At 35.8% G+C, this 22,864-nt stretch overlaps 1 protein-coding gene and 1 pseudogene across 3 annotated transcripts in view; both read left to right on the forward strand.

Annotated features, from left to right (window-relative positions):
* Rfx7 (regulatory factor X, 7) overlaps positions 1 to 22,864 on the forward strand; it is a 90,781-nt gene that overhangs the window by 19,053 nt on the left and 48,864 nt on the right. The window lies entirely within an intron of this gene.
* Positions 319 to 962, forward strand: Gm19427 (annotated as a pseudogene).

Raw genomic sequence — 22,864 nt, forward strand, 5'->3', positions numbered from 1 at the left:
TACCTTCTTCTGGTTTTAGGACACATTGATTTAAAAAAAATTATGTTATCATTTTGTTTGTGTGTGCATTCATTCATACTCAAGTACATATATGCCCATGCAGTGGCATAAATGTTGGATCCAGAAGACAACTTTCAGGAATTTTTTTTTCCTTCTGTCATAGGGTTGCAGGGACAGAATTTACCTTGACAACAAGAACTTTACCTACTGAACCATCTCAGTGGCCCACACTCTGATTTCTTTTAAAGGTTTATTTATTTTATTTATGTGAGTACACTTTAGCTGTCTTCAGACACATCAAAAGAAGGTTTCAGGTCCCATTACAGATGGTTGTGAACTAGCATGTAACCAGTTGCTCTGAATTGAACTCAGGACCACTGGAAGAGCAGTCTTAACAACTGAGCAATCCCCAGCCCCAACATTTTGATGTTTTAAGTAGTTGAAAGGTGTATTGTGGGAGTATTTTTGGGCAAGTGCTGACACCAGAGCAGAGCACCAGTCGCCATGCCTCAGAAAATTGAGGAAATCAAGGATTTTCTGCTCATAGCCCCGTGGAAGGTTGCCAAATCTGTCAAGATCAAGAACAAGGATAATGAGAATTTCAAAGTTCACTGTAGCAGATATGTTTACACTCTGGTTATATCATAGACAAGGAGAAGGCAGAGAAGCTAAAGCAGTCCCTACCCCCAGGTTTGACAGTGAAGGAGCTAAAATGAGTCAGACCTCTACATATGACTATTAAAAACCCTGAAAAGTCAAAAAAAAACAAACAAACAAAAAAACATACTATGTTGCCTGAGTAGCATAACAATTAGGATTAGAAAGGTTATCCATTTGTAATTCTAGAGTATCAAAGGTAGTATATTTGTATAAAGTAGTATTTTTATCTAACAACTTTTTTTTTTAAACATTTTTGTTTATTATGTGTAAGTACACTGTAGCTGTCTTCAGGCATTCCAGACGAGGGCGTCAGATCTCTCTATGGATGGTCAAATCCCAGCACCATGTGGTTGCTGGGATTTGAACTCAGGACCTTCAGAAGAGCAGTCAGTGATCTTAACCGCTGAGCCATCTCTGCAGCCCATCCTAACACCTCAATATGGGTTTATAGTATGTAGATTTCTAGACTCAGGAAGCTCACTTGGCTCTGTTCATTTTCCTTACAGTCTTATTTATCCTCATGGATCAGTCTTCCATTACTTCAGATAGGCTACAAAGTGTTCTTTCTATAAAAGGAAAAAAGCAAAATGTCAAAATACTTGAATTTCAGTCACTAATCACACACTCATGTGGTTTTTCTGTGGGAAACTTCATTTCCGAATAATTGTGCCTTTATATGTTCATATTCATGGATACTGTATGACAACTGTCAGATTTTTCTTCAGCATATTTTGAACCAGTGAGATGATTACATTTTTCTAAATTTTTGCTAAGATCCACAACTTACAAATAGACTTTTATTTTAAAAAGTTTTAAAGTGAAAACTCAGAGTTACAGAGACAGCAAGCTTTATAATGTGTTCTAGAATTAATTTCTAGATTTTCCTACCCAACTAACCTAACCTTTTGAAGCTGTTTTCATTTTGTGTACCTTGTAGGTTATAGTACTAATTAAGTGAGCTATCTCATATAAAACACTTAAAACTTGGCAAGTTGTCATCTGCTATTTTTTAGCCCCTGTAAAATTCCAAGAACATACATTAACATACCATCTGTATATAAGGAATATTACTTCTGGGTTTTTTTTAGAGAGGTAAAGAGACTATGGTGATATGTGAGGGAGCATTTCTAGGAATGTTAAACCAGTGTTCCTTGTATTGGTAAAGTTGATTCCAAGGCTCTAGCAATTGCTCAGTTCTCTTAAATGGGACAGTATTTGCATTTAACCTACACATGTCTTCCCATATGCTTAAGTCATCTTTCATTGGTTGTGTCTGATTTCTAATCCAGTGTGAATGCTATGTGAACACTTACTAACCTGTACTAGGAAGTAATGACCAAAAAAAAAAAAAAAAAAAAAAAAAAGCCAGTGTGTTCACTATAGGAACATTGTTTTTTAACATCAGTGGTTGGTTGAACACATTCATATGTATTCCACACATGGAACCCACAGGGATGGGAGCATCCCTTTAAGTGCAGAGATTATAAGAAAGGAGGCCAAATGGCAGGAGTACAGAGAGGTCAGAGGATGAACTCCAAGAGTCATGTCTTCTTGTCTTATGTTTAAACTCTGATAAGTAGATGGCTGGGTTTTTAAGTTTTGTTCTGTTTTAGAAACTAGGTTGTTTCAAAGCTTAATTGAATTATTTGAGAAAGATGTAATGAGTCTGATATTTTAAAAAAGTCAATAAAATCATTGATGATGTGAAGAAGGTGTAAGTCAACAGGCAGGTTTTTGGAGAAAGGGGTTGTGCTAGGTGGATTGCTTTTTTGCTGTGGTCCCCATATATAAGCTACTAAATGCTAAACCTGCTGAAGACACAGAGGAACTGAGCTGAAAGGATATTTGAGGATCATTCATTCATTCTTTTGAGGATGAGGCCTCACTGTGTAGCCAACTCAATCTATAGACCAGGTTGGCCTTGAACTCACAGAGCTTGAGTGCTGGAATTAAAGGCATACACCACTGTGCCTGACTTATTTGTGGATTCTTGACTCTACTGTGGGATGTAAAATGTGAATTCTGTACATTTTTAATCTTTTTGGATAGAAATATGTCTTATGTCTTATTCTAAACATTCGTAGATATTCTAAATTATAGTACTGAATAGTTCAGAGTTATTTTTTAAGTAAGGTGAAACATGTGGCAGCTCAGTAAGGACAGTGTAGAGGCTGCTTGAACAGCTAGAGGAAGGTAAAGACCTGAAACCCGAGGGAAATATAACCCAGTCTTAGAGAAGATTGTCCAGGGATGTCAACAAGGCTGTTTCTTGAGTCCTTAAGTTGGGTTGCATGTGCTTAATCTTTGCAGGAACTTAAAAAGACAAATGGACTCTACAGTGATTGTGACAGATTATAAAACAAATATTATAGTTTACACCTATCTGTTTCATTCACTTTAGATTGTAGATGTTTATTACTTAAGTTCCAAATGTGAAACTATTAAATTCAGAAATACTTAATGATACAAGTCTTGTTTTATACTGGTATTCGTATTCCTTTTTCTTTCACTTAATAATAATGAAGCTGTTTACATTATAATACAAATAAATGTTAGAAGAGACATCATAAATCAGCAAGAGGGTGATTTATAAAATAGCATTACTGAAATTGTTTGATTATTTGCAGAAGGAAGCTAATAAATTCAGAGCCTTGACATAGCAATAGTTATCAGTAGAATTCCAGATGCATAAATACTTAAATGAAAACAAAAGTCAGAGCTGGGCAGTGGTGGTATACACCTTTAATCCCAGCACTTGGGAGCCAGAAGCAGGTGGATTTCTGAGGCCAGCCTGGTCTACAGAGTGAGTTCCAGGACAGCCAGAGCTATATAGAGAAACCCTGTCTCAAAAAACCAAAAAAAGAAAAGAAAAGAAAACAAAATAAAAGTCATAGTAGAGTAACAAAAATCTAGAGCATAATACAATGAAAAGGATGGAATTTAAAGATTCTCTGTTAAAAGTGGTAGAAGATACCTCAAACAAAAGCTAGATTTTTCTACTTAAAATGAAAAACCAAATAGCTCATATTTTTCACTTAAACCTAACTCTAATTAAAAAAACAGGAAAGATTGGTAATCTAGGTACACAATTTCACATCCAAAACTAAACACCCATGCACAGTGTGTGTGTTGATAATTTTTGGAGAATTGATGTCAGTGATTTTTCAAAATATTCTGTTTTTTAATGTATTTTGACTCTTTCTATAATTATTGACTTTTAAAATGTTTATTTTTAAATTGCTTACAGAACCACATATTGAGAAATTTGTTTCTTGACTTTCCACAGTTTCCCACCACAAGTAGCATGTTTCACTTTCCACGCGTCTTCATGTGAAGGCCCTCAGCATCCCTTTCACTACGTGATCCACAGTACATGAAGTTCAGCTACACCACACACTAACTAACATGGCTATCTTACTTCTGAAGGAACCCTTGCTGGGTAGTTACTAAATAACTTGGTGTATCTGTTTTCCTAAAACTCTTCTGTTCTTCCATTTATTTTCCTTGACTGGACCTGAGTACCTTCCTTTACCCGCTGTGTTGAATGACAGCTCAGGACCATAACCAGAGGCCACCCAGTTTGACCACATGCTTTCCAGTATTCTTCAGCCTGTTTGACCTCACACTTGTCCTATAGCATTGTCACACTTTTCATATATGATATTTGTAGATGTATGTGTATTTCCTGGTGGGTATTGAGCTCCAATAGATGACTATGCCATTTATCTCTGTGTCTCTACTGTGTTATGTTAGCAAATATTTATGGCTTGATAATAATTTGTCCCAGTTACTAAAGGATGTTTTAGTTCATTTTTACTTTTACACATTTCTTGTTTAATAGATAATATTAATATATCATCTTTTGTAAAAGAAATTTATTTTTTCATATTGAAAAACTAATTTAAGAAATTAAAAATACTAAAGAATTTTTTTTATCATAGCACATTTGAATGACATGAATTTGTATGCACTTTTTTGAGTTTTTTTGAGACAGGGTGCACTTTTATTCATATGTTTAGTCAGAATTATGTTATATAGTATGTTCTTCCTAAATATTCTTAAAGTTATTCAACAAGCACTAAATATGCTATTGGAGGTGCTCTTCACACGGAGATTAAACTAGTAAACAAAAATTTCAAAGGTACTTGCTTTCATAAACCTTGTGACTTGTAAAAAAATAATATTTATTTTGATTATTTTACTTGTGTGTATTGTATAGGGGGTGGTATGTGCATATAAATGCAAGTGTTCACAGCGGTTAGGGATGTGAGATCCCCCTGAGGCTGGGGTTACATCAGATATAAGCCCCCTGAGTGCTGGGAATAAAACTCAGGTTCTCAGAAAGAACAGTATGTGTTTACTCTTAACCACTGAGATCTCTCTCCAGCCCAAACCTCGTGTCTTGGTGGAAGGAGACATGAAAAATAAACAAACAAGCAAACCAGCCAACCACCTAATCAACAAAGAACATTTCCTGTCATGAGTATTTGCTAACTTTAGTGTATTTTCTTCTGTTTATACTCAAATATTTGGACATATGCATGTATATTTAGATCATTTCAGTATTAGCACAGAGTCGATTTAATCAATTTAAACAATAAATAACAGTGCATAGTCAAGTATGGTGGTCAGTGCTGAGGGAAAGTAAAGCTGTAGTGTAGGGATTGCGTCTGACAGGAATGGACTACTGTTGTAAGCAGATGACTGGGTCAGGGAGACATCATCAAAGCCAGAGTTAAATATTAAGACCTAAATTATGGAGTGAGCTGTGTGGTTCCTGAGAACAAAGCATTAATTTATATTGGTAGAGCATCAATGTCCAACAAAGAGAGAATGCTTATTTTTAAATTACTGTCAGTGTTTTATTATACAGTAATAAAAGATCCTATTGTTAAATAATATATAATAACTTGAATATATTAATCATGGGAAATGGGAAAAGAAAAATATAGAATTGATTCTGTCCTAATATTGAAATGATCTTAATGTACATGTACATATTCAAACATTTATGTATAAGTAGAAGAAAATACACCAAAGTTAGCAGATACTCATTACAGAAAATGTTCTTGGTTTAAACTTCTTTAACATTTTTTATCTCTCAGTTTTCTTAATGACATATATAAAAGACTTTTTAAAATACATAAAGTTAATTTTAATACATAATCACTTTTAGGCCCTACCTTAATAGAGTAATGGGTATTGCACCTACCCTCTCTAGAATCAGTTGTGAAGCTGAATAAAAAATAAATTACATATTAGTTACATTTATTATTAAATAATAAAGCATAAAGAATAGAGGTCTTCCAGGTATACTTTCATTGACTCTCCATACTGTCATTCAGCTAAGCAGAAAGCAGACCATCCTTGCATAGAGGTCTAAGATGGAGTAAACCAGCATTAAAGAGCACAGCTGCTAAAGCAGCTCTACTTTACATGTTTAAATACTGGAGGAAGGGGGCAGTTTGAGAAGTTTTAGAAACCATTTTAAAGGTGTCCCTCACTCTGCCTGAGTACTGAATGTCAGATGCACAGGCCTTATTCTAAAAAGCAACTGTTGTGACCTATAGTTAAAGAGGCCACATTTTGCTGAGCAATAACATTTCAACAAGCTAGATGTAGTAATCTTGCTGAGCATTGTTGACATTAGTTAAGACTGTACAGGGGGCTGGTGAGATGGCTCAGTGGGTAAGAGCACCAGACTGCTCTTCTGAAGGTCCGAAGTTCAAATCCCAGCAACCACATGGTGGCTCACAACCACCCGTAATGAGATCTGATGCCCTCTTCTGGTGTGTCTGAAGACAGCTACAGTGTACTTACATATAATAAATAGATAAATAAATCTTTTTTAAAAAAAAAAAAAAAAAGACTGTACAAATATAGTTAGTTAGTCTAGACTGATTCTAACAAAATGTGAAGCTAATATTAAAAGATGTCAAGTTGAACTACTAATAAATTAACTTTACCCCAAACATAAATACATTTTGAAGGAAATCCAAACTTTGAACAGCATAAAACCCTCAGTGTCTAGCTTTATGAGGTCTTCTGCAGAGGAAAACCAGTGTTGTTTGATATGTATTCATGTTAAAGCTCTTCTCTAATTAGCAAGACAATAGATTTTCCTTAATAAAAAGTATCAAGAAACCATAAAATATACTATTAAAGAAAAACATTTAACACACTTTTAAAAATTAGAAATATTCAGAAGTTTTTACCATATTGAAATGCAAGAAAAAGGAATAAATAGCAGTAAATAGAAGAAAAAACTTGCCATGGGTTAATCTATGTAAAAAGGTCCACACAAAAAATCATGACTTGTTTTCTCTTCTACCATATGAGTCCTGGCAATCAAATTCAGGTTGTCAGGTGATGAGTACCTCTATCTACTGAGCATTCATGTTAGCCCCAATGTAATTGTTTTTCTTTATAATTGTGGTTTGGGACAGAGTATTCCTTTGTAGCCTAGCCTGATCTGGAAATCCTGACCCTCCTTGCTTAACCACCCAAGTAATGGGATGGTAGTACGTACAACCACACCCAGATTGATTCCTTACAAGTTAAAGCTAAACTGCGTTTTTCAGAAAGCCAGTGTGATTTAAGTTTCTTGTGGATGAGTGTTAACTAGCATGTACTTACAGAAGGAGGAGCTCAGGAAATAGCTGTGCCACATACAAGATTGAAGGGCTACAGCAGCTGTAGGGTTTGGTATTTATATACAGTTCGATAACCTAGATGGCCTGTGCTTGCATAGACATTTGTTACAGGGCAGGGAAGAATGGGTTGTTAAAAGCAAAGTAAAAAGCTCCTTTTTACCCTTGATCCATAGTCAATTTTTAGTTAATAAACTTAAAAAAAAACTCCAAATCAATGGGAGAAAATGTTCATAGGATGCACATTCCTGGAGGAAAGACAAGTGCACATTTCAGAACAGAATTGCATTTGCTAACACTTAATTTTTAGTTAAATTTTCTATTTTGAACAACCATTGAGTGACTCACATGCACTTTTAAGAAATGGAGAAATGATCCATCTGCACTTTGCCTGGCCTGGCCCAGTGGTCACATCTTACACCACTTTAGTCAGATAGTCACAACCAAGGACAGTCTTCAGTATCCACAAGTTCCTGATGGTGCCTCTTACAGGCACACCCACTTCGTCCTCACCTTTAACCTCCTTAACTCTCAGTGATCATTGCTCTGTTCTCCTTTTTAAAGTTCTGCCATTTCAAGAACATAGAACAGATTTTATAGTAAACTTTTGAGATTAGCTTTTTTTCATTTGACAAAATTCTTTGATTACTTACCTATGTTGCTCATTTAATCATTCCTCTTTATTGCCAAATACTATAGCATGACCTAACTGCACCACAGTTTGTATGGCAGTTCCCATATTGAAGACTACCTTGTTGATTTTAGTTTGTGCTCTTAGAAGCTAGCTTCTGTAGGCATTTCTGTATAGGTTTTTCTATAAATACGATCTGCATATCTCTTGGATAACTGCCCAAGAATGAAGATTCCTGTTCAGTTTTGTTTTTTGAAAGGATTACAAAACATTTCCACCAACAGTTTCTGAATGATTCCTGTTTGTTTGTTTGTTTGTTCCTTGCCAGTATTTGGTGCTGACATTCTTTAATTTTGTTGTTCTCACAGGTGTGTGTGTATTGCTATGTCTTATGGACTCATTGTACATTTATCTAATGGCTTAATAATCTTTTTCTCCTGTTTACCATATGTATATACATTTCTATATTTTTTGCATGTATTCTTACTGGCTTGTTCACTTGTTAATTGGAGATATATATGTATATATATATATATATACACACACACACACACATATATGCATGCTTATATATTTATATATTCTAAGTCTTAGTCTAAATATAATCTAAATATTATATGGGATATTTTTCTCAACCTGAAACTTGTCTTTTCTAAACTGATTTTTAGATCATATTTTTAGAGCAGTTTTAGGTTTGTAGTAATGCTACACAGAGCACAGAGATTGCCTGCATTCTCACTGTTGTCCAGCATCTATTGCTGCCTCTGTCATCAACATCCTATACCAGTGATAGATTTATTAAAATTTTTGAAGCTACTTCAACACATACCCACAATATATTATCACATGGGCTTCACTCTTAATGCTGTATACCATACATGAGGATATGCACACATGATTACATCATGAAGAGTAGTAGTCACACTGCCCTAAACTTCTCTGTGCCCTGACTGTATATCTCTATTTCCTCCCCAAACTTTGGCAACCACTGATCTTTTTACTGTTTTCATAAGGCTACCTTTCCAGATTGTTGGTGGTTATAATCATACAATATATGCTCTTTTCACGTTAGCTTACTTCACTTATTAATTTTCATCTAGTGATGTTCCTCCATGTCTTTTTGTGGGTTATATAGGTCATTTCTTTTTAATAGTGAATGATTCTCCATTGATGGATTATTTTCCCATGGTTTATTTATCTATTCACCAGCAGAATGACATTTTTATTGCTTTTAATTTTGGGCTATTATGAATCAATCTGCTACAAACATGTGTGTAGGGTTTTGTGTAAACACATGTTTTCACCTCTTTTGGATGAATGCCAGGGAGCACAATTGCTGAAACATATGTTAAAAATATGCTTCATTTTGTAAGAAATTTTTCTCTGAAGAGGATCTCTCAGCTTCTGTTCTCACTAGCAGAAAAAGCTTACTCTATGTCATTATAACAGTTGATGTTGCCAAGCTTCTGGATTTTTGGACATTCTAATAGATGCGTAGTATTTTCATGTGCATTTCTCTAATGATGTGTATACAAGGGCCGTCTATGCACCTGCTGTTTACCATCTGTATATTTTCTTTGCTGAGATTTATACATAATTCTTGTTTTTCTTCCCCCTCCTCCCCTCTTCTTCCTCCTCCTCTTCTTCATCCTCCTCTTCTCTTCCTCCTCATGCTCTTCTTCCTCTTCCTCTTCCTCCTCCTCTTCTTCCTCTTCCTGTTTCTTCTTCTTCTTTCTTTTTTTTTTTTCTCCTGAGACAGTTACTCTGTACAGCCCTGGCAGTCCTAGAACTCACTCTGTAGACCAGGCTGGCCTCGAACTAACAGAGATCATCCACCTGCCTCTGCCTCCCGAAGTGCTAGGATTAAAGGTGCATACCACCACACCTGACATTAGGTTCTTGTATTTTTAATGTTGAGTTGTGCGCCTATTGTTTTGAGGGAGAAAGATGAAGACAGGATCTTAGTGCATTTTAACAGTTTTTTTGTCAGGTGCATCTTCTGCAGATTCTGTCACCTAGTTTATCTTTTCTCTTTTCATTCTCTTGACAATGTCTTTCATAGAACAGACATTTGTAATTTTAATAAATCCAAATCATCAGTTTTTCTTTTTATGGATTTTGATTTTATATCTGAAAAGTCATACCACACTCAGTATAAGCACAATATGAACATGCTGACTCATAAAGATGTTCTCATTCACTACCATCTATAAAATATTTTTCAATTTACTTTTGCATTTTGATAATTCAGGGTGTAATGCTTATGTCTCCTTACCTCTTTCTGCATGTGGCTGTCCAGAATCTGCGTAGCCTTTAAAAAACTTCTTCATTATATTGCTTTGGTTCTTTTGTTGAAGATCGCTGAACATTCTTGGTACCGTTTACTAGTGAACTCAACTAGACCGGTTGCTTTCTTCTGTGAAAGGCTGCTAATTACTTACTCCGTTTCTTTGGTGGATCCAGGCCTGTTCAGACTTTGTTTCCTAATTTTGACAGATTTTATTAACCAAGGAATTTTATGTGTATTATCAAATTTGATGGCATAAAGTTGTACAGAGATTTTTTCCTTGTTGACCTTTTAAAGGTCATGATGTCCAGTTTCTCATTTCTAATACTAGTAATTTGTAGGTTGTTTTATTTTTTAAAAAAGTGTTACTTTTTTCAGTGCTGTGGTAAGATGACTCATCTCATGAGTATAGGTATGTATACATATTCACATGAGTGCAGGCCCCTATGTGTGTGTGCTCCTGTAAGTGTATGCAAACACAGATTAAGGCCTGAGGTTGATGCTCAGTGTCATTTTCAGTTACTCTTCTACCATATTTATTAAAACAAGGTCTAAATAAAATCAGACTTTGTCTATGTGACTAATCATGACATAACTAGCCATCTTGCTTTAGGGATGCCCAGGCTCCCATTGCTTGGCTGAAATTACAGGTAGACCATCATGCCCACCCAGCATTTATGTATGCTCTAATCTAAGTTTTACTCTGAGCCTTCTGATACCTAACTTTTGGAGCACCTTAAGGAAGGATTTTTTTTTGGTTTGTCGTTTCAACGAATCTTAGTTTATCATGGTAGGGGAAGTATGGTGGCAAGAGTGATTATGTCCACCTTAGTAGAAGTATAAGTCTCATGTTACTATAGCCTTGCAACAGACTAGAAACAAAATGAGATGGGAAACCTCAAGGGCTCCACCAGTAGCCTTTCTCTGCCAACCACACCCCCTGTCTCCCAGGACGGCACTACTAGCCAGGGTCAAGTGATTAAAGACATGAATGAGCCTCATACCATAGCACTTTATTTAACTCCTTTTATAAGTTAAACACTTGGGTTCTAGTCCATTCACTCTGAAATAATTTTTTATTAAGCACTGCTTGTTTGGCTTCCCACATGGTTGATGGATTGTTTTTATTCAACTCAAAGTATTTTAAGATTTCTCTTGTAGTTAGAGAATTGGGTCAGTGTTTAAGAACATTTGTTGCTCTTTACAAATGACCTGGGTTCGATTTTCATCGCCCATATGGGAGCTAACAACTATCTGTAACTTAATTCTCAGGGAATCTGATGCCTCTGTGACATGTACATGGTGCATATACATATATGCAGTTACAACACTCATATACATAAAACATTTTTTAAAAGAAAGTTTTGTCTCCAATCTTATAAATTTTTGGTTTATATCTACATATTTGGGATTTTCTAAGCTTATATTTTTATTCCTAGTTTATGCTATTGTACTATGAAAGAAATTTTGTTAAGGCATTCTCTCATAGCCCAGAATGTGTGTCTTGGTGAATGCTCTATGTGTGCCTTGACAGTTGTTGGACTAAGTACTCTGCAGAGATCCGTTATAGGTGATTGACAGCATTAGGGTCAAGTGTGTCCTAAACTGGTTTTGTACCAGCTGGTTCTGCCAAGTTTATCATTTGACTCGTGTACTGTCTTAGGGTTTTACTCTTGTGAACCATGACCAAGGCAGCTCTTATAAGGACAACATTTTATTGGGGCTTAGCACATTATCATCAAGGTAGGAGCATGGCAGTGTCCAGGCAAGTATGATGCAGGAGGAGCTGAGAGTTCTACATCTTCATCTGAAGGCTGCTAGGAGGAGTTGACTTCCAGGCAGCTAGGAGGAAAGTCTTAAAGCCCACACCCACAATGACACACTTCCTCCAACAAGACCATTCCTCCTAATAATGCCACTCCCTGCGCCAAGCATATTCAAATCACCACATGCACCTTATGGGGTAAAATGTCTTCTTGCAAAATATATCTTATCTTTATTGCATGCAGTGCTACTCTATTTCTGATAGCTTGCCTGCCTTTAAATCTTCTCATCCCACATTGCTATAGTCTCTTCTTATTCCTGGAAAATGTATTGTGAGACATGCACTAGACACCTGAATCCTAAACCTCATTACTCACGGTTTCATCCTAGTCGTACATAACTGTGCTTAAGTATAATTCATAAATACAGACAATTAACAATTAGAAATAATACTAAAATACAAAACTTAGAAATTATTTCTTAATTCTTTCATTTAACATTTTAAGTCTTTAATCAATTACAGAGACCTCAGGGGAAAAAATAGAGATAAGAGGAAGTTTCTTTTCTTTCTAGCAGTGTTGGGATATTGTATTTGCTATGTTCTGATAATATTTTTAAAAATTAGACTATTTGTACCACAAGATTTTTTAGTGATTATTGATCAAGTGGATATTAAGCATATTTCTCTTACTTTGTTCAATATCTGTCAATTCTATTTCTATCCTTTTGGATCTTCATTAAGCATTTCCTGTGATTCCATTTTATCTCCTTTGTTAGCTAATGATTTATACTTCCCTTTGGATATTTTCTTACTATTTGTTCCCAAATCTTCAGTTCATATACATAACTAATCTAACCCTACTTTTTAAAATAACTACTGCTACACAGATACTGGTAAGTTTAGCCTTAAATAGCAAAGTTATATGAATTCTTGCTTATAGTCCCTTCTTTTATTACCCACCTTATTCATATAGAAGCAGGAGGAGGGAATGTGTCCATAAGCATAACTGAATACATTGTTGTTATTATTTTGAATATACAAGCATGTTGAATCTATTAAAAGTAAGTAATGTAACTATTATATTTTCTTTCTTAACGTGCCTTTCCTTTTATTTATTTTTAATTAATTAATTTTAATTTCCTTTATTATTAGATTTTTATTTTTTTTAATTAGGTATTTTCTTCATTTACATTTCAAATGCTATCCCAAAAGCCCCCCATACCCTCCCCCCCATATTTTCTGTCCTTAATGCTCTTCCTTTCTGTATACTTGTATTATAACTTGTTAGTCTTCTCTATTCATTTCCTTTAACATTCATTTTGATATTTTTAAATCAAATATATATTATATATGTGTGTCCATTGTATGTGCCCACAGAGGTCCAAAAAAGAGGTCACATCCCCTGAATCTGGAGTTAGAGGCATTTGTGAGTTGCCCAGAGTGAGTAGTAGGAGTGGAACTCAGGTGCTTTGGAGTAGTAGCAAACACTCTTAACTGCTGAGCCATCTCTTTAACTTTTCTATAGAACTACTATCCACAGACTTCCTTGGGTTTTTCTTAAAAAGAGAAGATATTACACCTTCAGTTTTAAAGGGTGGTGGGGTTTTTTTGTTTTGGGGTGTTTTTCTTGTTTTGTTTTGTTGTTTTTTGTTTTTTTCTATTTTAGTGTTATAGGTTAAAGGAGTTTTTGCCTTAGTACTTTAGATATTTCTCCTGCACTTTGAACTTCCTGGACCTCACAGAGATTTGTGTTGGTGATTGTCAATCCCTCAAACTCAAGGGGATTGGGTCAGTCCTGTGACTTCACCCTAATAGATCTAAGAGTAAATCTGTCTCCTTTTCAGTGTTTTCCTTGTTGGAGGACTAAGTAGTGACTTTTTAGATTTTCTGCACTGAACCAGAAACCAGAAACAGAGTCCTTTTTCTGCTTTTCCTTTTACAGATAGTAATTTGATCTCAAATCTAAGAACTGACTTGTTCTAGATCCAATTTTCTTATTTTTCCCCATTTATGGTTTTATATTTTTGTTTTCAGTTTGTCTGTGATCTATTTTGAATTAAGTTGTAAAGTAAAGGATAAATAAGATAAAGATTGAAGTTCATTTTGAAATTTGTTCTAATTATGTTGGAATACATATAACAAAGTTTACTGTCTTAGCCATTTTTAAGAACACAAATAAAGCTAAGCATGGCGGCACAGGCCTATGTAAGTTCAAGACCAACCTGTTCTACACAGTGAGTTCCACACCAGCCACGGCTACAGAGTAAGACCCTGTCTCAAACAAAATAAAAACACTCTGGTCCCACTACCTTTTAATCCCTGGCATCCACAGTTCTTTCTTCCTCTGACTTTGATTGCACTTTGATTTTATTTATAAGTACAAAGTGGAATTACACTTTTTGGCCTTTGGTTGATGGTGTTTCAAACTATTAGGCTTGTGTGTTTGTAGCACGTGCTGAGTAATACTCTGTGGATATGTCATATTTCATAACCATGTATCCATTGATAGACATTAAGTTGCTTTTACAGTTTCTTTTATGAATAATATGTTCTGCATCCACATCTGAGTCCTTGTGTCAATTGCTGTGGGTATGTATTCTAATAGTGGGACTGTTAGAGTCTGTGCTCCATTTGTATGTTGAGTATTTCTATATTCTTCCTGTATTCACTATTTCACTTTCCCTGTCAGCTTACACAGGGTTCCATTTTCTACAGAAATTGGCTTGTGTGGAACTCACTGTGTAGAACAGGTTGGCCTTAAACTTACAAAGGCCTGTGCCACCATGCTTAGCTTTATTTGTGTTCATAAAAATGGCTAAGACAGTAAACTTTGTTATATGAATTCCAACATAATTAGAACCGATGTTACAGAGCTCCCTTTCCTCCATATAACTGCATTTGCACCTTTATCAGAGAAACACTTGAACATACTTGAGTTGGTTTATTTCCTTGTTTTCTGTTCTGTTCTGTTGATACATATTTCTGTCACTGTCAGAAGTACTATGTTAATACTAGATTCAAAGTTTCCTATCATCTTCTATTTTCTGAATGTAATATGTAGATAAACATTTGGTAGTATTCTTTACTGAAAATATCTGGGCATTTATATTTAATTTTGATGTTTGGTGATCAAACTTATGTTGATAATAAGAAATAGGGTAGATCACAAACCCAGAGAAGAGAACTGAAAAACAACTTTGAGATTAGCATTTGAAACGGGTAGGCATTCTGTAATTTTTAAGAGGGAAATAGGCAGGTAGAAATTTGGGCAGAATAAATCATCATAAGGAATAAGGTCAACGATACTATTAAAAGTTACTCAAGCTTGATAGTTCTCAAGGGAAAAGCAGATTAAAAATTGGTTTTCATACCTATTAAAATGGGCACAATATGAAGGTATACCCCTACTGTATGCTACTGAAACTGACTTGCTTTGAAACTTCAGTATCATTCTGTTTATAGCTTTGTTGTATGTTCTCTATCCTTTGATCATCTTTAAAAATCATTTGCTCTGGAGTCTGGATTTTGAAAGATTATAGAACATCTTCTGTAGTATGTCTTTGACTTACATGCCTTCTGTGAGCCTTAGGAAAGAATCTTCCTCAGAAGAAATACCTATTTGTTTCTTTGTGTGCTTGTTGACTAAATTGACTCTCTGGTAGGCATTTCAGTCCGCATTTGTTTTTTGTTTTTTTTTTTATTTTTCCCCCCTAGAAAATGTATATATTACTTATTTACTATGGTTAGTTTTTGTGCTTTCACTATAAGGCTCACGGTGTTCTTAAGCTTGCCCAGTCTCAAGAGTGGGTAGCTTTAGAGTCAGGTGGGGTTTTATCCTCATTCACACTTGATTTCATGAAGTTTTTTTTTTCTGGTTTGCTGGAGCATAGGAAAGTAAAGTGGTTATTTGATGTAAAAATTTAAATTTGTCTTATATTCCATAGCCATTTTTTTTAATGTAGGTATGATATGGATCGATAGTATAGTTCTGTAGATAGATGATTCTCTTTTGTTCTGAGGACTTTTTACCTTGAGGAATCCCCTCCCCCTCCCCCCTCCCTCTCCCTCTCTGGGATGTAACGTTTGCCCTGTGTTTAGACCTCTAGGTTAGCTCTGCAGGATCAGCACTAGAGGGCATTGAAGCTCAGCAAAGAGTCAGTCTTTGGATCTAGCCAGACCCTTCCTCCAGCTCACTCAGTGAAACATATAATGGGTTTAAGGAAAAGGAAGTTCCAAAAGTCATGAGATTAGGACACAAAATGCTCTTGATGAAAATCCCATTGTACAATTGAGGCATTATCAGATGTAACAGCAAATAAAAATGTGTGATCTTATATGTCACTTTTGGTTTTTAATTTATTGTGTGTATTTATGATGTATATGTGTAAGGAAGTTTCACATGACATCTTTAATTTAAAATTTATTTTATCAAACATTTAATGAATTTTTTTTTAGATTTTTTTTATTGGATATTTTCTTTATGTACATTTCAAATGTTATCCCCTTTCCCAGTTCCCCCTACCCCCCCAGAAGACCCGTTTCCCATCCTCCCTCCCCCCTGCTTCTATGAGGGTGTTCTTCATTTGTAAGGTTCTGGCAGGGCCTCTCAGAAGACAGCCATATAAGACTCCTTTCAGCATGCACTTCTTGGCATCTATAATAGTGTCTGGCTTTGGTGACTATATATGGGATAAATCCTCAGGTGGGACATTCTCTGGATGACCTTTCCTTCAGTCTCTGCTCTACACTTTATCTCAATATTTGCTCCTGTGAGTATTTTGTTCTCCTTCTAAGGAGGACCGAAGCACCCACACTTTGGTCTTCCTTCTTATTGAGCTTCATGTGGTCTGTGAATTGTATCTTGGCTATTTGGAGCTTTTGGGGTAATATCCACTTATCAGTGAGTGCATACCATGTGTGTTCTTTTGTGATTGGGTTACCTCACTCAGGATGATATTTTCTAGTTCTATCCATTTGCCTAAGAATTTCATGAATTCATCATTTTTAATAGCTGAGTAGTACTCCATTGTATAAATGTACCATATTTTCTGTATCCATTCCTCTGTTGAGGGACATCTGGGTTGTTTCCAGCTTCTGGCTATTATAAATAAGGCTGCTATGAACATAGTGGAGCATGTGTCCTTATTACAAGTTGGAACATCTTCTGGGTATATGCCCAGGAGTGGTATTGCTGGATCTTCCAATAATACTATGTCATATTTTCTGAGGAACCACCAAACTGATTTCCAGAGTGATTGTACCAGCTTGCAATCCCACCAGCAATGGAGGAGTGTTCCTCTTAACTCCATATCCTTGCCAGTATCTGCTGTTACCTGAATTTTTGATCTTAACCATTCTGACTAGTGTGAGGTGGAATCTCAGGGTTGTTTTGATTTGCATTTCCCTGGTGATTAAGGATGTTGAACACTTTTTCGTGTGCTTCTCAGCCATTCAGTATTCCTTAGTTGAGAATTCTTTGTTTAGCTCTGTACCCCATTTTTTAATAGGGCTATTTAGTTTTCTGGAGTCCAACTTCTACAGTTCTTTATATAAATTAGATATTAGTCCCCTATCAGATTTAGGATTGGTAAAGATCTTTTCCCAATCTGTTGGTTACCTTTTTGTCCTATTGACAGTGTCCTTTGCCTTACAGAAGCTTTGCAATTTTATGAGGTCCCATTTGTATATTGTTGATCTTAGAGCATAAGCCATTGGTGCTCTGTTCAGGAATTTTTCCCCTGTTCCCATGTGTTCAAAGCTCTTTCCCACTTTCTCCTTTATAAGTTTCAGTGTCTCTGGTTTTATGTGGAGGTCCTTGATCCAATTGGACTTGAGCTTTTTACAGGGAGATAAGAAAGGGTCGATTTGCATTTTTCTACATGAGGATGGCCGCCAGTGGTGCCAGCACCATTTGTTAAAAATGCTGTATTTTTTCCACTGGATGGTTTTAGCTCCTTTGTCAAATATCAAGTGTGTGGGTTCAGTTCTGGGTCTTCAATTCTATTCCATTGATCTTCCTGCCTATCTCTGTACCAATACCATACAGTCCTTATCACTATTGCTCTATAATACAGCTTGAGGTCAGGAATAGTGATTCCCCCAGAAGTTCTTTTATTGTTGAGAATAGTTTTCACTATCCTGAGTTTTTTGTTATTCCATATGAATTTGCAAATTGCTCTTTCTAACTCTATGAAGAATTGATTTGGAAATTTGGTGGGGATTGCATTGAATCTGTAGATTGCTTTCGGCAGGATGGCCATTTTTACTATATTAATCCTGCCAATACATGAGCGTGGGTGATCTTTCCATCTTCTGAGATCTTCTTCAATTTCTTTCTTCAGAGACTTGAAGTTCATGTCATACAGATCTTTCACTTGCTTGGTTAGAGTCACACTAAGGTATTTTATATTATCTGTGACTATTGAGAAGGGTGTTGTTTCCCTAATTTCTTTCTCAGCCTATTTATCCTTTGAGTAGAGGAAGGCTACTGATTTGAGTTAATTTGATATCTAGCCACTTTGCTGAAGTTGTTTATCAGGTTTAGGAGTTCTCTGGTGAAATTTTTGGGGTCACTTAAGTATATTATCATATCATCTGCAAATAGTGATATTTTGACTTCTTCCTTTCCAATTTGTATCCCTTTGATCTCCTTTTGTTGTCTAATTATTCTAGCTAGAACTTCAAGTACTATATTGAATAAATAGGGAGAGAGTGGGCAGCCTTGTCTAGTCCATGATTGTAGTGGTATTGCTTCAAATTTCTCTCCATTTAGTTTGATGTTGGCTACTGGTTTGCTGTATATTGCTTTTACTATGTTTAGGTATGGGCCTTGTATTCCTGATCTCTCCAAGACTTTTAACATGAAGGGATGCTAAATATTGTCAAATGCTTTTTCAGCATCTAATGAAATGATCATGTGGGTTTTTTTTCTTTGTGTTTGTTTATATAGTGGATTACGTTGATGGATTTCCATATATTGAACCATCCCTGTATCCCTGGGTTGAGGCCTGCTTGATCTTGGTGAATGATCGTTTTGATGTGGTCTTAGATTTGGTTGGCAAGAATTTTATTGAGTATTTTTGCATCAACGTTCATAAGGGAGATTGCTCTGAAGTTCTCTTTCTTTGTTGGGTCTTTGTGTGGTTTAGGTACAAGCATAATTGTGGTTTCATAGAATGAATTGAGTAGTGTTCCTTCTGTTTCTATTTTGTGGAATAGTTTGAAGAGTATTGGTATTAGGTCTTCTTTAAAGGTCTGATAGAATTCTCCACTAAACCCTAGGGTTTTTTGGTATTTTTTGTTTTGTTGTTGTTGTTGTTGTTGTTGTTGTTGTTGTTGGGAGACTATTAATGACTGGTTCTAATTATTTAGGGGTTATGGGTCTGTTTAGATGGTTTATCTGATCCTGTTTTAACTTTGGCACCTGGTATGTGTCTAAAAAATTGTCAGTTTCATCCAGATTTTCCAATTTAGTTGAGTATAAAGTTTTGTAGTAGGATCTGATGATTTTTTTGGACTTCCACGGTTTCTGTTGTTATGTCTCCCTTTTCTTTTCTTTTTTTTTTTTTTTTTTTTTTTTTTCCATTTTTTATTAGGTATTTAACTCATTTACTATGTCTCCCTTTTCATTTCTGATTTTATTAATTTGGATACTGTCTCTGTGCCCTCTGGTTAGTCTTTAATGGAATATTTTAAAAATTATACTAAATCTTAATATACTTTCTTCTTTAAATAATATCACATAGCATGTAATAAGAATCTGTTAACAGACTTACAATGACTTATGTAAGTCATCTTTATGAAAAACCCTGAAGGATAGTGTATCTCAGAAGGAAATAAATGGTTCATGTAAGTAAAAGACATATACCTAATGAAAGATCTCAGTTTTATGTTCTAGAGGAATACTGAAACAGATTTTTGGGTATTAGAGTTTAACAGTTATTGGTGCCATGGATGGATAGTCACATAGCAGGGGCTCTTAAAAGAGGGGCCCCAAGGCCCAAGCCCTCTCTGAAGATGGAGATTATTTTACAACTTGAGGCTGCAGCCAAGCTCTCTTCATTTCCCATGTGTAAGTCAGGGAAAGGGGTTAGGAGCAGAGCATGTTGCCATCAGTACCCCACTTAATGTAAACTTACTTCCCCAGGTGAGAGAGTGTGGTAACTCAAGTCTATTAATTAGAGATTCACAGACAGTATCCCAGAAGCCTGCCAGTATCTGTCAAAGGGGCCTGAGCTGGATTTTAACATTACATTCTTAAATTGCTGTGGAATCTGAACTCCTTTATTCAAAAGTATTAAGTTCTTTTTCTTTTCTTTACATTTCTGTTGTTGTTGCTGCTGCTGCTGCTGCTGCTGCTGCTGTTGTCATCATCGTCTTCCTTAGTAGGGTTACTAAAACTTGAAGAGGAAAGAGTTGATTTGACTTAAGCTTCCACATCACTGTTCATCATGAAAGGATGTCAGGACAGGAACTCAAAGAGGACAGGAACCTGGAGGCAGAAGCAGATGCAGAGGCCATGGAGGAGTGCTGCTTATTGGCTTAGTACCAAGGCTTGCTCAGCCTGCCTGCTTTCTTCCTTCCTTCTTTCTTTCCTTTTTCTTTTCTTTCTTACTTCCTTTCTATTTGGTTTGTTTTGGGTTGTTTGGTTTTTACTTTTCTTAAAGATTTTACTTATTTATGTATAGAGTACATTGTAGCTGTCCTCAGACACAACAGAAAAGGGCATCAGATCCCATTACAGATGGTTATGAGCCACCATGTGGTTGCTGGGATTTGAACTCGGGAACTCTGGAAGAGCAGTCAGTGCTCTTACTCTCTCCAGCCCATTTTTTTAAATTCTGTTAATATGCTATTAATACATCATTTTATCTCCCTCCTTTCCTGAGTACCTATTTATGTGGACTATTTTTTTCATGTATTTACTGGACATCTATATATTCTTGCTCTTAAAAATTTCTATTCCAGTTGTTTACATGTTTATTAATTGGTTACTTGTCTTTACTTTTGGATTACTGGAGTTCTTCTGATCATCTTTTATCAGATTTATACTGCAAATATTTTCTTAATTGATGCTTTCAACACATAGAACTTGCTTTTCATTTTTATAGTATCCAAGCCCATGTAGCCCAGGCTAGTCCTTGGTTCACTACCTAGCTGGAAAATGATCTTGATATTTTAATCATCCTACCTTTGCCTCTTGAGTGCTGACATTAAAGGTGTATAGAATCACCCGTGCTTTATAATTTATTTCTCTTTCATTTATTTTTATGTATATGAGTGCATTCTAGCTGTATAGGTGGTTGTGAGCCATCATGTGGTTGCTGGGAATTGAACTCAGGACCATTTGAAGAGCAGTCAGTACTCTTACGTGCTGAGCCATCTCTCCAGTGCTCTTTCAAAGGTTATTACTCCTGCATTTTGTAAATGGTTTTCTGGCTTTCAAGTTGTAGAATTTTTGTCAAGTTTTTTTTTTCCCAAGATACATTATAGTTTCAGCTTTTATTTTTAGTTTTTGATCTAGCTCAAATTGTCCTATAGTGTAAGGTATGTTGCTTTCTGTACAGGTACATACAGTTTATCACATCAGTATACATTAAAGAACCCCCCAGGTCTCTTGAATTTCCCTGATTTCCTTCTTGCAGATCTGTTGACTGTGTTGAAGATGGTCATTGTTCTCACCTCCCTTTTGTTGTATGTGGTATTGCTTTTCTCTAGATGCTTTCATGGAATTCTTTTTATCTATGTGTTCTCATCCTCTGGGTTGACATATGTCTGGCTGAGAGTTTTCTCGCTTATTGTAATCTGTAAGGTTTTGTTTGTCATGAAATTTGTGAAAAATCTGACCTTTATTAAATATTTTGTCTCATTTGTCCTCTCCTGTCACACACAGACCACCTGATATTGTGCTGTAAATTCAGAATTTCTGTATTATCTCAAGACTTCTCTTTCTCCTTTAGGTTCAATAAGATCTATCAGTTTTTTAGTTATGACCCTTTTACTGCTATCTGCTATCCTATAAAGCCACCCAATGAGGTTTTTTTATATATGTTACAACTTTTTGTATTCTAGAATTTACTTTTATTTTTTTATGTTCACAGCTTAACTTTTTCAGTTGACCCACCTCTGTGTGCACATTTATTATCACCATCCCTATATACTTGAGCATGCTTATAATTCTTCATGTTAAAAGTCTCGTCTGCTGAGTGACACCTAGGTCATTCAGGATTTGCATTCTGTGCACTGCTTTTTTTCCTCTGGACTCTACAGTATGTGTGTGTACTGCACAGTCAGAGGCTAGTAGTTCACCTTAGGGGATAAGTTGGTTAGTTGTTTTTGAGACAGTATCTCATTGACCTAAGGCTCACTGATGAGGCTAGGATGGTTGGGCAAAGTTGAGTCTCAGAAATTCACCAGTCTCCCTGTTCCCAGCATTGGAATTACAAGCAAGTAACCACACCCATCTTTTCATATAGGTACAAGTGTTTGAACTCAGGTACTGCTTGTGTAGGACCATGCCTAGATTTTATAGTAGTGTTAGCATCTGAACCATTTAGCAATCTCTCAAGCCTCCCAAATCACCTTTTTTTTTTTAAATGGAGTTTTCTAGCCTCAAATGATATGCAACCAAAGGTGACTTTCAACTCCTGATTCTCCAGCCTCCACCTCCTCACTTCAAGAATTAAAAGCCTATGCTACCATGACCTACCCCATTAAGGGGTGGGAGGGGCAAGCAAAAGACCAGTAAGATGAAAAAAAAATATCAGAACAAAGTAAAATAAAACAAGTTCACAAAAGTACCATTAAGGCTGTTTTGTATTGGTCAACTGCCCCTCTGCACTGGAGTGTAGTTGATACACTCAGTGACACTC

Source organism: Mus musculus, chromosome 9, assembly GCF_000001635.26.
Source record: "Mus musculus strain C57BL/6J chromosome 9, GRCm38.p6 C57BL/6J".
Taxonomy (NCBI): domain Eukaryota; kingdom Metazoa; phylum Chordata; class Mammalia; order Rodentia; family Muridae; genus Mus; species Mus musculus.